At 33.8% G+C, this 23523-nt stretch overlaps 1 long non-coding RNA gene across 1 annotated transcript; it reads right to left on the bottom strand.

Annotated features, from left to right (window-relative positions):
- Nucleotides 1-744: 744 nt before the first annotated feature.
- On the bottom strand, nt 745-17936 carry LOC125754921 (uncharacterized). The gene is made up of 3 exons (XR_007410069.1): nt 17792-17936; nt 17201-17235; nt 745-828 (listed from the first exon to the last, which is right to left on the bottom strand). It is a non-coding gene; the product is annotated as an uncharacterized LOC125754921 (long non-coding RNA).
- Between the last annotated feature and the right edge of the window lie 5587 nt (nt 17937-23523).

A 23523-nucleotide genomic window follows, 5' to 3' on the forward strand; every position in this document is an offset into this window, starting at 1 on the left:
TAAATATGTATGGTACACTGAATGTTTACGAGGCCTGTTTTTTTTTTCCCTGCAAGAGTTTTGCCCTCTCATTAAATCTTTGAGGAAGAAGTTTGATTGTCTTAGTTTTTAAGCAAATGTTCCTTAGAAAGAAATAAAAACTTAGAGGTGTTTTTTGTTTTGTTTTTTATTTTGTTTTGTTTTTTGCTTTTTTAGCATCTAACAAAACTACAGTCCATGTCATCTGCAAAAGAAGCCCTATTGCAGTGAAAGCTATAAAGATGAGAGGAATTTTTTCTTGTCCTTCCTGTTTATAAACTGTGAAATCTGGAAATTACTAATGGGAAAAATCTTTGCAGAAATTACTGGATGTCCAGAGGCACCTGGAAAACAGAAGAACCTTGAGATAGACTGTTTATTTTGAAGGGAACTCTGAAATCTCCTTTGAAATAGACCTAAAAGTACCATGGCATAAACAACATGTCATTGGGATTTTCAATCTTTTTCCACTTGTTTTCTAAGTAATCCCAGGCAGGCTGGTAAAGACAAGAAACTTTATCTTGTTCAGTACTTTTAATTCACTCTTCTGTCTCTCTTTTTTTCTTTTCTTATCTTTTTTCTTCCCTTTTTCTCTTTTTTCTTTCTTCTTTCTTTCTTTCTTTCTTTCTTTCTTTCTTTCTTTCTTTCTTTCTTTCTTCTTCTTTCTTTCTTTCTTTCTCTTTCTTTCTTTCTTTCTTTCTTTCTTTCTTTTCTTTCTTTTTCTTTCTTCTTTCTTCTTTCTTCTTCTTTTTTTCTTTCTTTCTTTCTTCTGTTGCTTGACTACAATCGTGGTTACCCTTCTCTATTCACCTTTTAAGGGAGGAAAGGTTATAATTATATTATTGTCTCTAAACTTTATTCTCATATTCAGGAAATGGTCTTTACTTGTTAATTATTTATTGGTGACTATTTTTAAACTTACAAATGTGTACTTTTTAACAAATAAAAGGGAATTTCATTCCATATTCAGGAATAGAAGTTTTTTGTTATTTTAACATGCTACCTTTCTTCATTTAACACAGAAGTCAGATTTATCATTGATTTTCAGCAAGCTATAGGACTATATTCACTCTATATCAATTAATATTTCAAGGAAAATGTACGATACTCTGTGTACTGCACAATGCTGAGCTAGGTTCTGGGAACACAGGATCAGTAAGATGGGTTTTCTATGTTTGGAATAACATTTAAGTAGGGACATGGGGATAAATAAACTAAATATGAACACATGTAGTAATTTCTAAAATAAAATAGGATGTAATGGAAGCACCAAAGGAAAGACATGTTGAAAGTTGAGGTAGGCTTTCTTCATACATGTACTTGGGGCTGGATGTTAGGACAAGAAGGTTTTAGACAGAGGCATTATCCAGAATTATTATGTGTAATCTTAAATCTTGATATGTCATTATCTTCCCCACAACTACCCACAGAAAAGCAAACAATATTTCTTAGACATTTTTTATCGTAAAAAATGATCATCACTTATTTCACATCCTGAGTTATAGCTAGAAATTACTCAGTGTGAAAATTCCTGCAAGGAGTCTAGTTTACATTTATCTTCCAAATTCCACTGAAATTTAGAAATTGTCTTTTTGAAGTTTGATAGTTTCAGAGGGACCAGGCAGAAGCAGCTGTTTCACACTTAATTCTTTGTCACTACAAATTCATTATTAGCTAGCACACTGCCCATCAGAAAAGGAGGTCAAATACTTCATTCTACAAGAGGATATGGAGATAAAATTGCTAAATCTAAAAAAGACAGTGGCAAACTACTCATCTTTCCTTTAATCGATTGTTTATAAAATAATTATTTGAAGTTCCAAATAGGCTTCAAAGTTGCGTGATAAAGTGACTCAAAATGATTGAGTTGGGCAAAGACATTGGGGAAGTAGTGGTTTCCACTCATTATAACACCCTTTTATTTATCAGTGAGTTCATTCAAAAAATATTTATTGATTACCTATGTGTTGATTACCAATATCTGGTCTAGATTAGGGGGATAAAACATTGAACAATATATGCAAATCCCAGTTCTTATGGGATCTATGTTTTAGCCATTGAAAATGATAAGTTAAATGTATAAATAAATCAATGACATAACTTCAGAAGATTATTACAAAATGTCTTATGTATAGAATGGAGAAAATTTTTCTTACTGTCATGTGTGAGTATAGTAAACACTGCTTTGAAAAAATTCTGGGGGATCCCTGGGTGGCGCAGCGGTTTGGCGCCTGCCTTTGGCCCAGGGCGCGATCCTGGAGACCCGGGATCGAATCCCACGTCGGGCTCCTGGTGCATGGAGCCTGCTTCTCCCTCTGCCTGTGTCTCTGCCTCTCTCTCTCTCTCTCTGTGTGTGACTATCATGAATAAATAAAAATTAAAAAAAAAAAAGAAAAAATTCTGTATTCACCCCCTTATTCCTATTGAAGAGGAATTCTACATTTCAGGTACCTTTAGTGAGAGGTTGTACTGCATGTTCTAAAACTGAAGCTTGAACAATCAGATCCTCGCTTTCTCTTGGGTTTTAGGTCATAGCTTAGATTTAACATGGCTTTTGAGTTAGGTTAGCTAATTGGATACTCCTATCTAGAATTTTTAATGTTGATTAAGTAGTGTGGTAGGATATACTTTTAGGAATCATTCATTTAATCAGTTACAGCAGTGGTACCTAAACTTTTCCTTTTACAAAAAAGAAAGTCTGTGTTTTTAGTAGCTGTCTATTCTAACTTGCTTTACTAAGCCTAGGTCTCCAAACTCCCAAGGCTCTATAAATTCAGAGTATATAGCAGCTTGCAGCTGCCAGAGTTGGTTTATGTTACTTGCCAGTAAATGTACCAAAGTCCTAGGTCAAGTATTTTTACCATTTAAAGTGTATCTCTCATACAAATTGATTTCTGATGCTCTGATGATTGAAATTACCTCCTGTTGCTCTGCTGTATTTCATATACTTGTCTCTCCCTTGAAAGCACAAATATTTGATCCAAAGTACTTACTTTTGCATCTCTAAGAACTTAGTTACTAAGAAAAATAATTTACAACTGGGAATTTTGGTGTGAGATCTTGGAGATATATATCATTTCCCTAAAAGGTCATGGTATAGTGATGCCATGATACCATAGTCTTCTTTCTATGATCTATAGTTAAGAAAATAGATGTTTTGTGGACAAATCTGAGAAGTAACTAGGTTATTTCTACATCTTCAGTTTTTAAACTATTTTAAAGGAACTATACATATGGATGAACAAAATATATTTTGATAATTTCTTAATATTATCCCAGTACTTAGAACTTTGGATTTTATATTATATGATATAGTATCAGTATTTATAATATATAACATATAATATTATTAATTTATACATGTTATTTAGTATTTAATAAGAATTGTCACTATTAAATCATTATGTTCTGTAAACAATAGAGCCTTTAGAGTTCAGTTCACTATATGTAATTAGTAAGCAGTTATTTGAATACCTCACTTGCATTTATATACTTATGTGTATATGATGAACTCCCCTTATATTCCTTGCCTACAATATGTATGCTCTAGAAAGAATACAAAAATAAAATAGAAGGCATAGGCAATAAATAACCTTGAGGAATGTAAATGTTTGTTTTTCAGTTATTTGAAAGAAAAAAAGAATATCTTGCATATGAACATACGAAATGTGGAGGTATATACATGTGTATGTGCACACACATATTACATATATATAATGTATAATATATATGCATTCATTGATTTTAATTAGTGTAATTTAAAAATGTTATGTTGCTTTCTGGACCAGCAATCTTTACATTAGAAAATATTTTCTGACCTTTTATAAAATAACTACAATACCATGATACATATTTTAGTTTGAAATACTGCAAAGGTCATTTCCTTTCTGACATTTTCAAAAAGGAGACAGTTCTAGAAAAGAAAGGGATTTTATGAGATGAACTAGAAAATCAATAGAGAACTTGTTCTTTTACTAGAATGCTTACCTTTTATTTTTTGATTCCTGCTCAATTTCTTTGTACAGAAAGAGAGAAAAAATCATAAACTGAAGGTGGATGGTCCGTGTGCAGTGAAATATAGTTTTTGTGATTTTTGATAAATACAAAAGGAAAATTATCTCAGAGGATTTCGTCCACTATGTTGGAGCAATTATTATTAAAACTACATGGAATGGAAGATTGTGGGTGTGGATATGACTGATATACTGTTGGGTTTATTTTGATTGAAAACCAAAGTACCAAATAATTGTTGATCTTCAACTTGTTTGTGATTTAGAAACAATAATGACAAACGTAGAATGCTTATGAGTAACTGATTAAACAGTGATGTCACTTGCCAAATCCAATGAATGTCAAATACAATTCAGTTCGGCTCTGTCAAGGGCCTACCATGGATAAAACAGAGTAAACAGTGTTTACTATGGGAATAGACCATTTGAATCACCAGTTGTGATTCAAACGTGAAATATTCCATTGACTTTAGCAAATAGACTTTTGGCTGAATATTATAATTTTATTTCTGGTGCAAGGAATCTAGGATCCTCATTATGTTTTACTTTGATTGGTTTTAGTTCAGTGGCTTGTGGTTGAAAGCACAAAGCTCTAAACAAACCTTTGTTCAGTGAATTAATGAATGCATATTGAAATCAGTTCCTATTTTCTGAGAACAAATCAAGAGGAGCTAGAGGTAAAAGAAAGAGGTATTCCTGGAGTCAATGGAGACTATGGAAAAATTATCCTGATAAGGTGAGATGGTAAAAGAAAAAAAAATAGCATGCAACTAGATAGATATATATATTCTTGAATTCTTGAATAGATTACCCAAGCAAAATACATTTTTCAGTTTCACTGTTGGATTCTGTCCTAGGGCAGACCTAGGCTTTGTGTATTTTCAAAATTAAGGGTTAAAAGGGCTGGGCTTGCATTTTTGAATCTATTCTGACCTTTCCATGTGATACAAGGCCTAACCTTAAACCCTATGATTCTCAGTAATATTCTAAGACCTGTTGAGTGGAGGGAAACATTAAAAATGGTACTTATTAAAGGGTAAGGATTCAGAACAGTAAAGTCAGCCCCAGAACATATTGAAAATCTTTTAAAATGGAATTACTTCCGTGGGAGTGCCGTGCATATACTAAGCATATAATCTTAAAGCATCCTTTTAGTGACAGAATTATATAGGACGGGTCAGACGTTGCTTGTAAAGGAAAACATTGAAAGGATGTACATTCATGATTCTTTTCTCAAGACTAAAGAATTCTGTATAAAAGAGTCCTGTGATCAAGATAATGTATGCTGGTAATGTTTTTTATAAAATAATAGCAGTGGGCAACATCACCGCATATATGCTCCTCTGAAGGCAAAACCAAAGCTATCCAAAGCTTTAGAATGTTGCAAGGTATTATATATTGTATATAAGAAAATATTTACATATAATTTGCATTGTAATATTTGTTTTCTCATTCATCCTAGCTCATTCTCAGTAGACATGCATGCCTGTAGAGCTGTATTTGCTTGTGACTGTCCAATATCTACTGATAGTGTTGGTACAGTAACAATTGCTCAAAATTTTTATTTTAAAGATTTTATTTGTTCATAAGAGACACAGAGGGTGACACAGAGATGTAGGCAGAGGGAGAAGCAGGATCCCTGCAGGGAGCCCAAATTGGGACTCAATCCCAGGACCCTGGGATCATGACCTGAGCCAAAAGCAAACACTCAACCACTGAGCCACCCAGGTGCCCCTGCTCAATATTTTGAGTATCATTTCCACTTCCTTCCATTCATGTATCAGTGTAATACTCATTTGTTGATGGTTTACTATGTGCAAGTGGTATGATTAGTGCCAGATTTATAGTGATTAAAAAAAATAGATACCAAATATAATCCTAGCCTTCATGGAGATCACAGTAATATATGCCAAGAAGTGTACAAAGGTCTTTGCATTTATCAGAGTTTTTAGCTTTCATAACCCCTCTATAATGTCAATTCAATGATTTACATCATTTTACTACTAAGGATACTGAGGCATTTGCACAAGGTCACACTAGTTTCTATTTATTAAAGACTCACCTATTACTGAAAGTGCCTTAAATAGGATGTTAAAAATACTTCCTATACTACAATAATCTGATAACCTAATGTTGCATTTAGAAAACTTATGGATTTGTGGCGCCTGGGTGACTCAGTTAGATGAGCGTCTGACTCTTGATTTCTGCTCAGTGCATGATCTTGGAGTGGTGGAACTGAGCCCCAGGGCAGACTCCTCTCTCAGCAGGGAGTCCACTTGGGATTCTCCCTCTCCATCTGTCCTTTTCCCTGCTGTGCTTATGCGCTCTCTCTCTCTCTTTAACAACAACAACAAAAAGAAAGTAAGTCTTTAAAAACAAAACCAAAACCAAAAACCTATGGAATAAAAATCCATATCTTACTCCAAGTGATTTTTTAAGGAAGTTCTAGTAACCCAGTGTTGATCTTTGGGCATGGGTAAAAATGGCCTGCACCCCTAAATGATACCTTTGAATCTAATTTCTCTCTCTTGAACTCAGCTTTCTTTCCTTGTGCTCCTTCCCAGAGAGGTCCTCTTCCCTGCAATCACATATCAGACAAAAGTACCAGGGCGAAAATTTTTCCAGCTTAAGTTCTGAAGCAAAAAAAAAAAAAAAAAAAAAAAAAGGTGTCTTTTCTGGTATTCTTAGCATAGATCCTAGGATTTAACCTGCCTTTTTTTTTTTTTTTTTTTTTTTTTTTGCCTTTTTAAAAACTGTCCTGATTTGAACTGGCATGTACTTGTCCTAATTTGTGTGAACTGAAAGTGTGTGCATGGGAGAGGAGCATCCACAAACAAAAACTAAGGATGTTTGTAGAACCAGAATACCTTCTTCATAGGCAAACCTAAATGAACACTATACCCCTAGTGTATCTGAAGTTCATTTGTTTTCCACTGACCTCATTTCCCTTTCAGCCAAGTCCATTTTAGAAGTCTTTACCAGCTCCTGATACTCAGGAGTGACCAAATCAGAGCAGCAGAGAGAGAAGACACACTTGAACTTTGGACCACAGGAAGTTGTAATCAAATGCGCTGTCACTTTAAGCAGTTGTCACAATATTTAAGGCAGACCTGAAGCTTCCTACTCATCCCCTCTCAGATATTACCATGATAAAGGACAGCTGCCCTTAGTTCTTAAGCCCTTAGTTTCTGATCCCTGAGGATTCTCTCTGGCAGTCAGAGTCTGCTCTCCCTAGGCCTCTGCAGGCTTAAAAGGCCAGAGAATTAATGCTCAACCAGCAGTCCCCTGGTGGTATGAGCCTGAGATACGTGGGTCACCCTGATCCCCAGCTTCATCCCAGTGGGACTAAGATCTAGTTAGTTGATATGAGAATGTGCACTTTGTAAGCTGTCTTTCCTTCTCTGTCTCACTTCCCAGCTCCTCTCTTAATGCCTATCAGGGTCACCTCCCAGATAGACTGCTTGTCCTCACCTTGGTACCACCTTGGAATCTGAAAATGATCACATAGTCAGTGATCACATAGTATCTAGGTTTTTAAATATGTTTTGCTAAATACTTATCTTCCATTGTCATAATCTTTTTTTAAGTATAAAAAAGTAAAGGGGAGAGACATTCATAATTCCCAGAAATCCTTGCAACATGTTTTTATAATTAATGCAAATCCTGTACACTTATTATTCTGTTCTATAGATAGAAAATTTAAATAGTATAATCAGATAAATATTTAAAGATTGAGTTCGAATGCTATCTTCTCCTCACAGTTAATTACCAAGATTCCTCTTATGAAAAGGAGACTATAATGAGAGGGGAAACAAAAAGGGGAGAATGAGAGAGAAAGCACAAAGATTTTGGTGTAGAGCTGGAAACTATAAATAAGCCAAATAAATTTCTTTAAATTCTGCTGCAAACAATAATTCTGTCTCTGAATATTTTTTTAATGAATAAAACATGTAACATACCTCTTAACATACATATTTTTTCACCTCGTTCTTATGTATCTTAGATGTTGTATCTCACACCATGGAAATTGCTCAGTTCTTTTCAAGCTACTAGGTAGCTTAGCACTGTATGAATGCACTCCATGAATGTGTATTACTTACTTAACTAGATCTTTGCCAATGAATATTTTGTTATTTCCAATCCTTTTTCTGTCATTGAGATATTATGATGAAATTCTTCAATATACATCTGTGAGTAATCTTTTGGATACATTTCTAGGAATGGAATTATTGGTTAAGGCATATGCATTTCAAAGTTGTAAAGATACCATGAAATTGTCTTCTGTGGTAGTTGAAACCATTTATCCATCACACCAATTAAAGGTGTTTGCCTTTTCCCTTGTAACTGATGTGATGACTTTTTAGATTTGCCATCCTTCCCAATCAGGCAGTTTGAAAAAGATAACTTGTTTTTAATTTGCAGTTTTTATATTATGAGTAAGGACTTTTTTTCAAAGGTCAAGAATTAATTTAGTACCGTAGAGATGGGTTATTCAGCTATTCAATGGGTCATCAATTAATGAGAAGAATTCAAAGCACATTATTAGAAACACAGAGTATTGAAAAAAGAGGTTCCCTCCCAGATGAGAAGCAGACATAGCCCTACTCAGTAGGAGTCTCCCTTGGACCTAAAAGTCCTGACTATTAGCAAGCTGGGAGGGTTGATTTTTTGTTCACCTCACCAGGGCTGGCTGGGTCTGGACAGCTTAGGTGTCGAAGAAGAAAGAAGAAGAAGAAGAAGAAGGAGAAGGAGAAGGAGAAGGAGAAGGAGAAGGAGAAGGAGAAGGAGAAGGAGAAGAACTCAGCAGCAGCTAAGTTTTTTGCCATAACAAAGCCCTCTTTATCTTGTGGCTTTTATTTATTAATGTTTGTAATTTTTTTATTGGAGTTTGATTTGCCAACATATAGCATAACACCCAGTGCTCATCCCATCAAGTTGCCTCCTCAGTGCCCGTTACCCATCTTGTGGCTTTTATTATCAGGCCAAGAAAATTTATAGAAACATCCAGATTCCCTGTCAAAGCTGTGTCAGCAAGTCCCTGTTCTTACCTGGAGGAGAAGAGAAAGGTCAGTACTCAGATATTACTAAACACTAACTCAGCCTCCCCTGAGCATCATGGCTCAGCTACCCATTTTTTTTCAACACAATGTGTTCATTGCAACTTTTTCCCAATTACTTGAAGTGCCTTGAGTCAAATACAAAATCCCCATGGGTATTTTAAGTGGATATCTAAACTTCTGTTTCTTTTCTCATTTCCTATCTAGCTTCTTTCAGTACCACACTGCTTTAACTATGGTAGCTTTATGTTATATTTTCTAGACAATAGGCTAGATTTTCCTCTTTACCCTGCTTCTTCAGGAGTCTTCATCACATGCTTGTATTTGTGAGTGTGTGTGTAGGTTTTGTGTTTTTTGTTTTTCATAGACTGATGTTTTACATGTATTTTTTTTTTACTAATTTTCATATTATATATAAGAAAATTGATTATCAAAGAAATAAGATGTCTCACACCAATTTACACAGCTGATAAGGGCCAGAGAGGGACTTGAATTCAATGTATAACACCCAAAATCTGCATGTTGAGTTTTTACATAAATGACAATGCCAAAAATGCTAGGATGTGTGGTCAGAATTTCCCAAACTGAAAGATCTCTGGCAGTAGAGGGAGGGTAGTTAAGGGGAAAAGGAGCAAATTGAAGTCTAAGAGTTTTTTTTTTTTTTTTTTTTTTTGGTGGGGGGCAGATGGCTATGGAGAAGCCTTTGTTATAGAAAAGAATGGGCAAAAAAAAAAAAAAAAAAAAAGAGAGAGAGAGAGAGAGAGAGCTTTCAACTCTGGTGTGAAACCTCAACAGATGGGTGGAAAACTTGGATGTCCCAGGCCAAGTCTCATTAAAATTAGAGGAGAATTGAAGATATAAAAGTAAATAAATGAAGCAGTGCTTGATTTCAGCAATTTATGTTGTTAATAACGAAACTGCCATTAGTGTCACTCTGTTGTGTGTATGAATCATATACAGGTATGTGTGTGTGTGTATATATATATATATATACACACACACACACTATACATTTATACTATATGTTTAGTTATATATACTATATATTAGTTATATATATATATATATATATATATATATATATATAACTAAAATTTTACATTTATTTAAAAATATTAAAAAGCCAGTAGTAGTTGGGGTAAAAGAGAATAAGAGAAAAATCAAGCAACCATTTATGGAGGAAGTAACCATAGATATAATTTAACACAACTGTGAATCCTACTTTTTATCATCCCAGGTACTGTCATATGCATTTGGACTTTGCTAAGGAGAGGTTATCAACAACTCTTACCTTACCCCAACATGCATACCTATGCATACCTATGCATGTTGGGGTAAAGTAAGTACTGACTGCTTGGTATGAGTATAGGGAAATTCAAAATTTTGGGGGTAATAGGGACCTGGCAGAAAGATTACCATCAGGGTGAGTACTCTATGGGTAGACAGGGGACTCGATAGTCTTCAGAGGCAGAGCAGCTCAAAAAGACAAGAAAGAGGAACAATTACCAACGGATATTATTAAATTATTTCCAAGGGGTGTGCTAGTACCTCTTTGTTGCTTTGTTGCTCTTATCATATATTTTTCATGGAGGTTACATATAGGTGATACTTTTTTGTGGAAGTGGATTTTTTAGGTAAACATCAAGATGGTACTGAGTTCTATGTCTAGATTGAGTAAAGGAAAGAACAGGAAAGAACAGATTATTTTAAAAAGCTGGAGTTGAGAATAGAGAAAATTCTGAATGTAAACCTGGAGATGAACAAAAATTCCTGAAAAAATTTCAGTCTTCTAAGTTGTTGAAATGGTGTGGTGAAAGCCAAGAACTCGAAGTGGTACAGTTGGACAGAGTTAATATACGGCCCTTTGGGTAAGAAAGAAACTTATTAAGATCCTTGGTTCATATGACCATATCAGTTGAGAGAGACCCAATCCTGGCCCATTTACTAGATTACCATTCTTCTGTCAGACACCCATTGCTCAGGAGCAGACTCCACAGCCAAGGTTTCCCAGTTTCTTAGAACAAACCATTAATAAGATCATAAAGAAGAAGTGATTACAGAAAAGATGCTACCCAACCTCCCTGGTGCTCTTGCTAACCTACACCTATGGGTAGGAAAAGACAGCCTTGAGAATCCTCATTTCAGTTTGGCCATGGACTTATTCACATCAGTCTAGAGAACAGAACAAATACATTTTTCAGTCCTCGCTTTCTTCCTCAAAAGACAAAATCTGGCACAGTGCAACTCAACTGGAGAACTGGAGAAGAAAGGGCACATCAAACTGCCCTGAGCATGAATTTCTAAGTTTCATTTCCTGGGAAAGAACCATAACATTAAGTTAGATCCAAAATAAGGAGAGAAGATTTCAATCAGGATAGAATTCAGAAAATGAAGTTTGGGGATCACCCCTGACAGTGAAAGCAAGCCACTCTGCTGAGGACAGAGACCGTGCTGAGAAAGAAACACTTCAGACCTGCCCTAGAAAGAAACACTTCATACCTGCCCTAGAAGGGATAGGCTCTTCAAAAAAGTAAACCCAGACAAAGGACAAGCCATATGTTACAGAGTTGTCCTAGAAGAAAGGAAAATCAGCAGGTTCCTTTGAAACAAATTAGTGTCAGCCTTTAAACAGAGCCCAGTCCTGGATGCAAGCAGTCTGTTCTTGTGATAGTAGAGATACTAAAGGTCAGGACCAATATCTGTCATGAATCTGATCCTACAGCGTGGGCTGGTCTAAAGTGTCGACTTCATGAAAGGGAAGATACTCAACACAAAGAAGTTCTTTAGATCTAGGCAGAACCCAAGAGCTAAATAATGTTGTGATTGCAGGTCTCCTTCCTTCCTTCTGCAAAGCAGAGAGTCAAAGGCCAATCCTCAGGGTCTGAAATGCCTGAGGGAGGAGTAAGCAGATCAGATGCAAGTCCAGACTTCCAAGCCTCTGAGGGCTGGTTTTCCCGGTTGGCATATGCAGGAACTGCAGAGGTCAGATTCTTCCAGCTTCCTATGCCACTGCTCTGGGCAGTGTCTTTTAGGTTATATCTCTGCCAGTAAGTCCTTATCCGTGTACCCTCTAAGAGAAAAAGATAATATCAAGGAAATATTTCAGACCTTATAATCAAAACATGCTATGCTGGCAAATTCTTTGAAAAGAGTGGTTCTTGTTTTCACTAACCCAAATTTTTTTCCTTTCCAATATATTTGTTTCTTATAATAGGTAAATGGTGTCTTCTATCTCTGCCACACTTAGAGGTTAAGTTTGAAAGTATCTAAATAGCCCAATCATTAAGAAGAAAGGTACTAGATTTAGCTCTTATGGAGTTTCTTTGGTTCTCAAAGAAGGCCCTGCTCATGGAGGGACAGTGACAGGGACATTGCACACTCATTACCATCTTGGGTTGTATTATTTGTACCTCCTGTGAAATTCCTATTTTTAAAAATACATAGTATATTTATAATGCATAATTTGTCCCTAAGGAAAAATACAAAGGAACAATTACTATTAAAATCTTCAGGGCAGCCCAGGTGGTGCAGTGGTTTAGCGCCGCCTTTGGCCCAAGGCGTGATCCTGGAGACCCGGGATTGAGTTCCACGTTGGACACCCTGCATGGAGCCTGCTTTTCCATCTGCCTCTCTCTCTCTCTCTCTGTCTCTCATGAATAAATAAAATCTTTAAAAATAAATAAATAAATAAATAAATAAATAAATAAATAAATAAGACCTTCATATCTTTTGAAATTATAAAAGAAAAACTAACAAAGTTTAGTCTTTAGTCCTACACTCTGGATCAAGAATTCTTTCTCTTGTTCCCCACATTCCTGAACTCTATACAGTGTCAGGTTGGCAAGGTTAAACTGGCTTAAACAGGAAGCAGCGTTCCCCACCAGAGCTATAGGGAAGCTAAGAATGTAGCCTCACATTAGAAGTGTGGGGAGGCTAAGACTTTAGTTATGATGACAGGGAAGAAATCTATATTCCTGATTCTCTTTGTGTGAGCAGCTGGCATCTGCACCGAAGTCCTCTTTTCCTTCCTAAAAAATTATTCTGCATTGCTATCAGTAATTTACAACTTACAGAATTATACAATAGCTCTGATAGAAACAGAATCAGATAACAGAAAGATTTGCTTCAAGCAGTGTGTAATTTCCACTGAAGGATAGATTTTTCCCTATAGTTTCCTCCCTTATGATTAAAAAAAAAAAACTCATAAAAAGATGATTTTTTTTGGTCACAAAATAAGGCTACCAGTCTTAGTAGGTTGGACCTGGTTATTTATATAAGGGCAGAAAGAGTGCTTACTTAATATACAGGCCTTTTAAAATATGCTACAGTAGATGTTATCATAAAAAATCTCAGATTGGGCTTTTTAATTCCCTTATTATTTGCTATTCTGAAGCTAGGAAGAAAAACAGAAGAAATTCTCTCCACCAGGTTTTACTAACATATAGATATTTAAAAAATACCTTTCTTCTCAAGGTCTCCAAAATATCCTAGGGTTCCTAGAATGCCTGGAAGTGACCTTGCTTTCTTCCTGTAGGGCTGAACCCTGTAAGCCAGATACTGGACCTCTTTTTCTGGGAAGGCTTTACAAGAATTGGTTCCATAAAGTGCCTTAAAAGCGGCTACTATGAGTATGATACTCAGTATTGTATGAGTATCATTCTTGGACATGACATTTTGGGCAGGTCTTTGGTTATATAACCAACATCGCCAATAAGTTTTGGAAAAAAGAGGACAGATTGTTAAAGAACCTATGGAAATAACTATACTGCCATGAAAAGTAAAGAGAAATAAAGTTTCTGAATTTCTGGCTATCAGTGAAAATGTATCATTTTTTTTTTAAATTTCAGTTCAGCCTACCAGTGCTGTCTATTAAATTATTTGTTAGTATTTACAGATTTCTCAAAAACAAAGGCTTTATGTGTTTGTGTATAATGCATATGTATGTATATATATATGTAAGACATATGCAATATAATATGCATGTATAATATATAGCATATATATGTATTTATTATAATAAATATATTAACATATATATATTTTAAAACCCACCATCTCTCAACAATTCATCCAGTCCTATTTAATTCTTATTTCCCTAGATCTTGGGTCAGTGATCTCATGAGTGCCTCTGCTTTCCAGTGACAGAGTTCTGGAAATTCTTACTCAGTAGCCCTGTATAGTATTAAAATTATTCAAAGGATGCCATCAGAAGTCTGTACTTAAGAGTCATTCTTTGAAGTATCAAATGTTTGAAATACATGGCACAGTCCTTTTTCACAGAGCTCTGAGATAGTCCTTTTTTGAGTAAAACAAGAACTCGGGCTATAGCTGCAAAAAATCAGGGAAGGATCAAAGTAAAACAAAACCTCTGTAGATCAGATTTAAAATGGCTGTGGCTAATTTATTACTGATAGTTTTCAAAAGAGAAAAATATGATAGGAATTTATAACAAGAATAATACAACTGACAAGAACATAAAGTTGATGCTGGAGTGTGGGGAAATAAAAAGATATGACCAGTCCCCCAAAAATTTTTAGCAAAATGTCTATAAGTATAATGATTAAGGTTATTTTCAAAGGATGAAGTGAACATTACATCTATGCTTTAAAATAAACGATTATTAAAAAGGAAAACATTATTGAGATAACTATATATATATATATACACAACTATAACTATAGCTATACATATACATATACATATATACATAGAGAGATAGGTAGATACATACACATACACACACAAAATACAGCAAATTTTCAGCAAGAATATAGCAAGAACATATAGTATAAAGAGACCGTAAAGAGGCTCAGTGTGTCTGAAGTGAGTTTGAAATATCTGTATTAAAATAAAAAGAGCAAACTCCGTTTTTAGTATTGATGTATGTGATCAACTTGAAAATTAATGGTCTAGAAGATGCTAGATCCAAATTAAAGAAGTGAGGTTATAGCCATAAAATAATTTAAGTTTTTTTTAAAATTTTAGTTAACATATAGTGTAATATTCGTTTCAGGTATAGAATTTAGTGATAAAACACTTTCATATTATACCTGGTGCTCATCGCAACAGGTGTATTCCTTAATACCCTTCATCTATTTTACCCATCTCCCCACTCACCTTCATTCTGGTAACTATCAGTTTGTTTTCTATAGTTAAGAGTCTGTTTCTTGATTTTCCTCTCTTTTTTTCCCCTATGTTCATGTGTTTTGTTTCTTAAATTCCACATGGGAGTGAAACCATCGTATTTGTCTTTTTCTGACTTATTTTGCTTAGCATAACAGTCTCTGGCTCCATTCATGTCCTTACAAATGACAAGATTTCATTCTTTTTATGGCTAATATTCCCTTGTGTATATCTACATTTTCTTTTCTCATTTATCAGTTGATGGACATTTGGGCCATTTCCATAATTTGACTATTGTAGATAATGCTGCTATACACATTGGGGTGCATTATCACTTTGAATTAGTATTTCATATTCTTTGGGCAAATACCTAGTAATGTAATTGCTGGATGGTAGGATAATTCTGTTTTAAATAATAATTTGTGGCTACTGACACCAGATTGCTTTTGTCTAATATCATCAGGCAAACCACCATGAAGATTACCATAAATATAGAAAACCTTTCAGAACTATTTCTTACTATATATTTCAGTGTTTCTGAGGTTAAAACATATTATAGAAAGCAAGGATACTGAATAATTTATGGAGACTTCCCATGAAACATGCCATCTCTAAAATAGTTATATTAATTACATTTTAACTATATAAATTTAATCTATGGAAGGCTGAGCAGCTTTTCCATTTGGTAATTCTCCCAATGATACTTGTAGATATTAATATATAAACTATGTTAATTATTTCTCGCATATTTAAAATATGCTTAATATTTCTAATTATTTCCATTTATTTTATAGGGTGAAAAAAATCTTTGTGATTTTCCAGGGTACTTCTAGGAAATCTAGAAGATAGTTTAAGCATAAAAGATAGGCTAAAATTCTTATTTTATTTTATATTTAAGATTTGTATTTGGGAAGCTCAAATCAAATTTTCTGGTAATTTAAAAATTTAACTTAAAATCATAAGGCCTGAAAGTTGTAATTGGCTACACATTTGAAAACAACAATAAAATACTTAAACATAAGCGATAACATACTTGTAAATAATCTTAGCTACTTCATAATTGAAGGAGCTTTACTTACTTAAATGCACAAGGACTTAAAGTGAACATAAAGAAAATTATTTCATTAAGATACAGAATCTGTGCTATCACAGTAGATTGCACAGAGAAGAGGAATGACCATTCATACTGTAAGCTAAGACAATAAACAACAAACAAAGGAAACAAGTCAACAAAAATTGAATAAATTTGCTAAGATGTTAATGCATTTCATAGCTTTCAGGACTCATGCAGTAAGTTAAGGCAAATTTAATTTTCCAGTTTTGCCTGTCATTATGCTCTTTTATATTCTGGAACAAATTGATACTTGGGACAGATCTCAGGATGTCTGTGAGCTCAGAACTAACTTTTTAAAATTACTAAGACATCATAAAATGATTATATATTATTGCTATCTTCAAATGAATCAGTAAGCATTAAATAAAAATTTTAGTTTCAATTTCAATACAGTAGATATCACTGATTATAACCTACCTACTCAAATAAAGAATTGTTCTTTGGGATGCTCAATAGGTTCAAAGAGTATAAAGAAATTTAGAGAACAAAAAGAGAAAAAAGTCCAAATCCTGTTTATGATTGCTTTGTTCAGGGGAAGAGATGATGTGGATAATTAAGAACTGTTTTGTCACACTCTCTATTTTAGCAGATTTGCAGAACTGATAAATTCCCATGACACAATTTTCCATATCTACTAACGGCTGTTATACAACTTTTTAAAATGAAAGAAATGGTAAAATGGTGGTGGGAAGAAACACAATATATTCACTAACACTCAAAGATACCTCAATGTAGCATATAAAAATAAGAAACAAGAGCATATAAACTTAAAATGATATGTAGTGCTCAATGTTTTTGTATTTTATTCTTACTTAGAAATCATCTAGTCCTCTAACGAATATCCATTATCTTAATATCAGTTCAAAGTTGTAAATTACCTTATGATCTTGGGAATCATGTTCAAATGGACATGCTGTAAAACATAATTATTATTGAAATAATGTTTGTCATACTGATTCAATCTAGTTAAACACAAATTTATACCTTTTATTATCTTGAATATTCAGTTTGAATTATTTTAGCTTTACCCCAAATTTTAAGGTATTTTATAGGTAATATTGGTAAATCAGAGAAGATACAGCTTTTATTAAACCAAAATTTTAACTAATCTCTTTTGTCAAAGATTTACCTAAATTATGTAAGCAGATTCTCTAAATGTTTCTGAGTTAGTGTTCTTAAAAATAATTTCTTAGTCTAGTATATTTAAAGTATTAGGAATCAGATTTCCTTATTTTTGGGGAGTTTAGGAATACTGTATTTATATATGTTCTTATTAACCTTTATAAGCCAGTCATAACAGTGCCCCTTTATATTAACAGACCTTATAATCAATCTGTCTTTACTAACTAGCAGTAAATAGATTACATTCTATATCTTTATGTAGGTATAAAGTAGAAAATATTAAGTACAGAATGAAAGATAATTTTTTCCTAAACATTGACATGTAGATAGAAAGACATAGAACTTACATTTTTATTTCTGAAATTTCAGCCATGGATCAACAGTAAACACTGACACACAAAAACTCACTGGTTAAGATCTCAATAAACCCTTGTTCTCTTTCCAATGGGCATGAAATGCTTAATTGATTTGAGCTCAAAAATAACAAATAGATGAACATAAGAAGACTAACCAAATAGTCTGTTGTTATCCACAGACTGTCTGTTGTTATAAGAGAATAGATCTCTTCTAATATATTCAGAGAGAACACCAAATAACCTATTAACCAAGGACGAATAAAAAATGAAAACAAAAAAATAAAAACATAGTTGAATGGAAAATTAAAATTAGAATAACAGAATCAGCAGAGTTCTGCTTTGTATTCACTTCTGGAATTTGTCTGGACACTTTTCAGGTGATTAAGTTTACCAAGCACTGTCAGATATCCATTAGGCATCTCAGTGAAAGACCCTCAAAATTGTTAAAAGTAATTTTCAAATTAAAAAAAAAGGATAAAATGATACTCATACAATTGTAAAATAAACACACATTAAACATTTTATTTTACTCACAGTGTAGTAACCAAACATAGTGTGTTTAAAGGTGAATTCAAAAGAACAGAAATATTTATAGACATAAATGAACAAATGAACACAATAATATATTGTTCACAAGGATGTGGAGGGTGGAAAGAAGAGCATGGGGTGGTCTCTCCCTCTAAATAATTAATTTGTATGTCTACAGACAAGCTGTATTTTGTAATTATCTACAACTTCCAGAGTTATAAAATAGCTTCTATGGAATCAGAATCAGGAAATGTTGAAAGTGTGCTACAATTGATGTACAGTTTTCTGCTAGAACACAATTCTTTTCTCTATAACATTCAAGTAGCACTTAGGTTATTCTCCAGGCATGGAATAAACTGGGTTCAAAGCTAAGGTCAAGAAAACTAAACTCTGCCTTGGGATAGATCTCTGAATCTCTTATCCATTAAAGGATAATCTAGATGTTAAGTGATTCAGATAACTGGACACTTTCATACTTTTTATTTCCTAAAAATAGGGGTTTTTTGTTTTGTTTTGTTTTGTTTTGTTTTTGTTTGTTTTAATTTTAGAAAAAGTTGCCGGAATCCCCAGAGCACAGCTGGGTGATAGTGTATGAGGTTATGTTTTTGGAAGATATTAATATCTAAACAGAGGAATGGCTGGAGCAAAGCATTACAAGAGGGGGGTACAGTTTAAGGATCTATAGTAACTCTGCCGTTAATTTTTGTGCCTTATGCGAAAGCTCCTGTGGCTATGGGGCTTGCCTTAGACTCCTACTCAGACCTTTGAACTAGAGCTGTCAGAGGTACCACGTGTTTTCTCATTTTCATACATATTACCCAAGACAAAGCTATTGAAGAACCCACCATAGAAGTTACTGACAAAGAATGCTGAAAAGGGTGGGAGTTCCTGAAGAAAGAGGTAAAATTGGTGTGAGGGTACCACAAAACAGTATCTAGAGCTCCATAATACATATTGTTTGTCTTCATGCCTAGAGGGTGGACAAGTTAGGGTCAGTATGGTACATCCTGCCTTTATTCCAGTATCTTTGTTACCTTACCCTAGCTCCTGAATGATGAGCCTAGAAAAATAACAGTGGTTCTAATTAAGTTTTTGCAAAGGTTTTGTTTTTCTTTGTAGTTAAGTTTAAGAACCTGTACTGCTTGTAGTATTAGGCCCTATTGTGGTTCCCTGTCTTCTATGCCAGATCTTCTTGAACTGTGGACCTGTTTTTTCCTGTATATAATTCCTTTATAAGCTCTGAAGTTCTGTTTCTAAAGAATAACCATAATGATCGGCTGCTAACAACCGTTTCCAGATTTCTCTAATGTGCTGAGCTAACAAGTGGTGGTGATGAGATTCCAGAGTATAGATTCTTTTTCAAAAAAATATTTATTTATTTGTTGTTTATTTATTTATTTATTTATTTATTTATTTATTTATTTATTTATTTCAGAGAGAGAGGGGAGAGAGAATCTTCAAGCAGACTCCTCACTGAGCACGGAGCCCAACATGGGGCTTGATCCCAGGACCCCAACCTCATGACCTGAGCTGGAATCAAGGGTTGTTCATTTAACCGAGCCATCCAGGTGCCCTTCCAGAGTCTTGATTCTTAATTACACCAATCAGACTATGGTATTTCCATCTTCATGTTGCCTAATCTGTGGATAAAAGAGGACAGAAAACTAGCATATAATGAGCATCATCTCTGTAGTTACTATTCAGTGTTTGATAAAACTTTCTCTAGCTAATGATAAACCTTATAATAGTTGATATTTTCATTTTAAAATCCAGATTATTATGAATTAAGTGAGAAGTTCAGTAACTTTCAACAATTAAGGTCTACTAAATTTGCCTCCAGAAGAAGTGATGTATGCTTTTGTCTAAATCAGTGAGATATATTACTTTACTCACTAGGCCAGATAGTGATCCAAAAAAATAGATTGGTTACAAATATGGGGCATCAAACACTTCTATGCAAACTCCTTTCTGGATCACCCCTTAAGTTGTTACAATGTTGCTTTCCTTCCAAATTACCATCAACAAATTATACCTACTTAATATACAAATTCAAATCATTGGTGACCAGTTAATTGGTCATCAACTCTTGATGCAAATGAAAGTTGAGCTTTCTTTCTGTGGGAAAAGTGACTAAGAGACTAGCCAGTTATTATACTAAGGAGTTAGCATTTGAAGTGTTAAATAATGACCTACAAGATATTGTGACAGTTAAAATAAAAGTAGAGTATTGGAAATAAAGGGTTCGATTTTTTTCATTAGAAATAAACATTCAGGTTTGATAAAACTCAAATAACATGTGCATTTCTACACCTGTCTCTGCTGAAATTGATAATATATAATATTGTTGCTAATGAGTGTTAAAAAACAGGGATGGGAATAGTTAAATTGGTTTGGAGTGACCTTTGGTGGGTTACAACTAAGAATAATTAAGTGCTATTCAAAATTCCAGGATCCAGAAGTAAAGCCAATATTATAAATACAGGAAAAATTAAGAATTCTATTGACTACTTAGCTCTATTAGATCCACACATGAAGTGTAAGAATATAAATGGAGCAAGATTTGGAATATTCAAACTGTTTCCTCTAGGGAAGACTTGCCACGGAGGGATGCTCATGAAGGCAGAGTGGTCAGGAATAGCTACGTAATAGGATCATGGATGAGTTTGCTGGTGATGAAGAGGCAATCCCGGCAAGCCTGAGGCACCTCAAAAAAGTGCTGAGGCAGGAGTTAAGGTAGCACTTTATGGAACAATCAGAAAGGAAGTTGTAACAAGCTGAGGTAAAATTTGCTTCATAGAAATGAGATGATTACTGCTAAAAGAGCCAGCAAACACTGATTTGAATTCCTGCTCTCTCTCTTACTAGTTCTGAAAATTTGGGGTAATCCAAATGAATCTCCAGTTCATTTGTAAAATAGAGATACTGTTTTATGATACACAAGAATTCAAACATAACCCCCAATTATTTTTCATAAGCTTACTTATAGGAAGAGAAACAAAGTCCATAGTATTCAGAATAAAATAAAAAACATAAACTAACAATTCTTGTTAGAGATTAGAACATAAAACAGAGTTTATCTTAGAAATTCTACTTGTTTTACTTGCTGCAAGATCCCTATATTACAATCTTAGCAATTCTTTCTTTTTCATTTATATTTATATGTATACACATATTTATATATGAGTTATACACATGGCTTAATCCTTTAGTTCCTTAAAGTCTTGGCTCAAATCCCTCTTACCTGAATGACCTTCCTTAGTTGATCATCCCCACCTTAAACACGGCATTCAACTGTTTAGACCCTCATTCTGATTTATTTTGCTTTAGATACATGCCATCAACTGAGAAATTATGTGTTTATGGGTTTATCAGAGCTCTTATTCTGCTAAAATAGTAACTCTTTCAAGGAAGAGACTTTGCTGTTTTTCTTCAGTTATGTCTCTGTTGCTTAGTTAATGGCAAATAGTAAGTGCTCAGGAAATATTCATTAGTCCCTCTGATTTTGAAAAAAAATAAAATATTATCATATGGTCTGCTTCAGAATAAATGACTGAGTATTCAAAATATGTTTTAATTAATAGGAGAATACTGTAGATAAGCTATTTATTTATCTAATATTAATGGAGAAATTTTCTTCCAATAAACACCCTAAAAAGAGTAACAATCATGTACTGGAAATTAAAAGATTATGCTTTCTGATGTTCTCCCAGTTTTGTGTCAGAATAACAAATTAACTCTTTTATAATGTGGAATATTTTTGCCTGGAGTCAATTATGTTCTTTGCTTTTCTGAGATAGTAAATATAATGAAGAGCTTTGTTTATTCTGTTCTCTACTCTCTGACTTTTGTTTGGCTTGTACAGCCTTAAAGTGCTTCTCTGCCTTCTTTTTAAGTGTAATTTGAATTCAGACACTTCAGTTCTATTACTTTTCACAAAGAATAAACAATTTTATGATTATGGTATGTATATATGATCTATCTATATAAAAATAGATATCCTTCCCTTTCTCACATCTCATATTGCATTGAAGACAAATGAAAAGCAAATTACAGAAAGATACATATAGTATGATCATGTTTCAGTAAATTATAAAACAGGAAGCAATACGGTATATTTTTCCTAGAAACAAAAATGTGGTATGCAAATATGGTAAGTACAAAATTCATGACAATAGTTCTCCCTGGGAAGAGGGTATGGGAATAAGGTGGCAAGAAGTATAAAGGGGATGCCTGTCTCAGCCTTAATAATTTATTTCAGACAGATAGGTAGGCAGCTAGAAAGAGAGGTATGTGAAGTAAATATGAGAAAATATGTACATTTAATGGTGGTTTATGTGATATTTGTCATTTTACCCTTTGTACTTCTCTGCAATTTAATGGCCTTTTGCAACTTAAAAATGGTAATCATATTATTATATTTACTGAGGCAGAAAGACAAAGCCTAGAGAAAGATTACAGTGCTAAAAAATGACTTTTGTCCTCAACCACCCTCTTCTGTCACCTCCAATATCTATTTAAAGGACAAAAAATATTCAGAAAGACTTACTGAAGTATTAATAACATTAATGAAACCATGAGATAATTTCATTCTCCTATTATAATTGTTCTCTATAAAATGTTTGGGCACTAAAAAATGTGAGACATTATTGTAATATTGTCAGATAATATAAATGCCTTATGAAAATTAGAATACTACATAGATATTATAGTGTTAATAGGCTGTTATTATGTAAATATATCCTCTGGTATCCACATATTTTATATACAAGCAAACACTTGAGTCTAGACTATGTTTGATCCTTTCTAATGTCCACTGGTGTCAATTACAATGAGATTTTACTTCTCTATTTTCATCACAAGCACCAGAGAGGAAGTACAACCTGTAATCAGAACTTTCTGAAGGAAGGAAGATCAAAGCTTTGTCCTTTAGACAATCCCTTAAACTCTGAAACTTGGAGTGAGATTAGTCTAACTTTATATCAGATAAGCAATTTAAAGAATTTGGAACTACATAGATTTTATAGCTGAACTTACTATTTTTCTACAACTGAAGAAAAGGAAAGGGAAAAAAGACTCTGAGAAATGGGAAATAACCGTTTAATGTTATCTTAAAGAAGAAAACATAAAGTTAAACTATCCTTGGTATACACTACTCAGTACTAATTATTTGGAATTTGCCACCCCCCCCCAAAAAA

The sequence above is a fragment of the Canis lupus genome, chromosome 4, assembly GCF_003254725.2.
Source record: "Canis lupus dingo isolate Sandy chromosome 4, ASM325472v2, whole genome shotgun sequence".
In the NCBI taxonomy this organism is placed as follows: domain Eukaryota; kingdom Metazoa; phylum Chordata; class Mammalia; order Carnivora; family Canidae; genus Canis; species Canis lupus.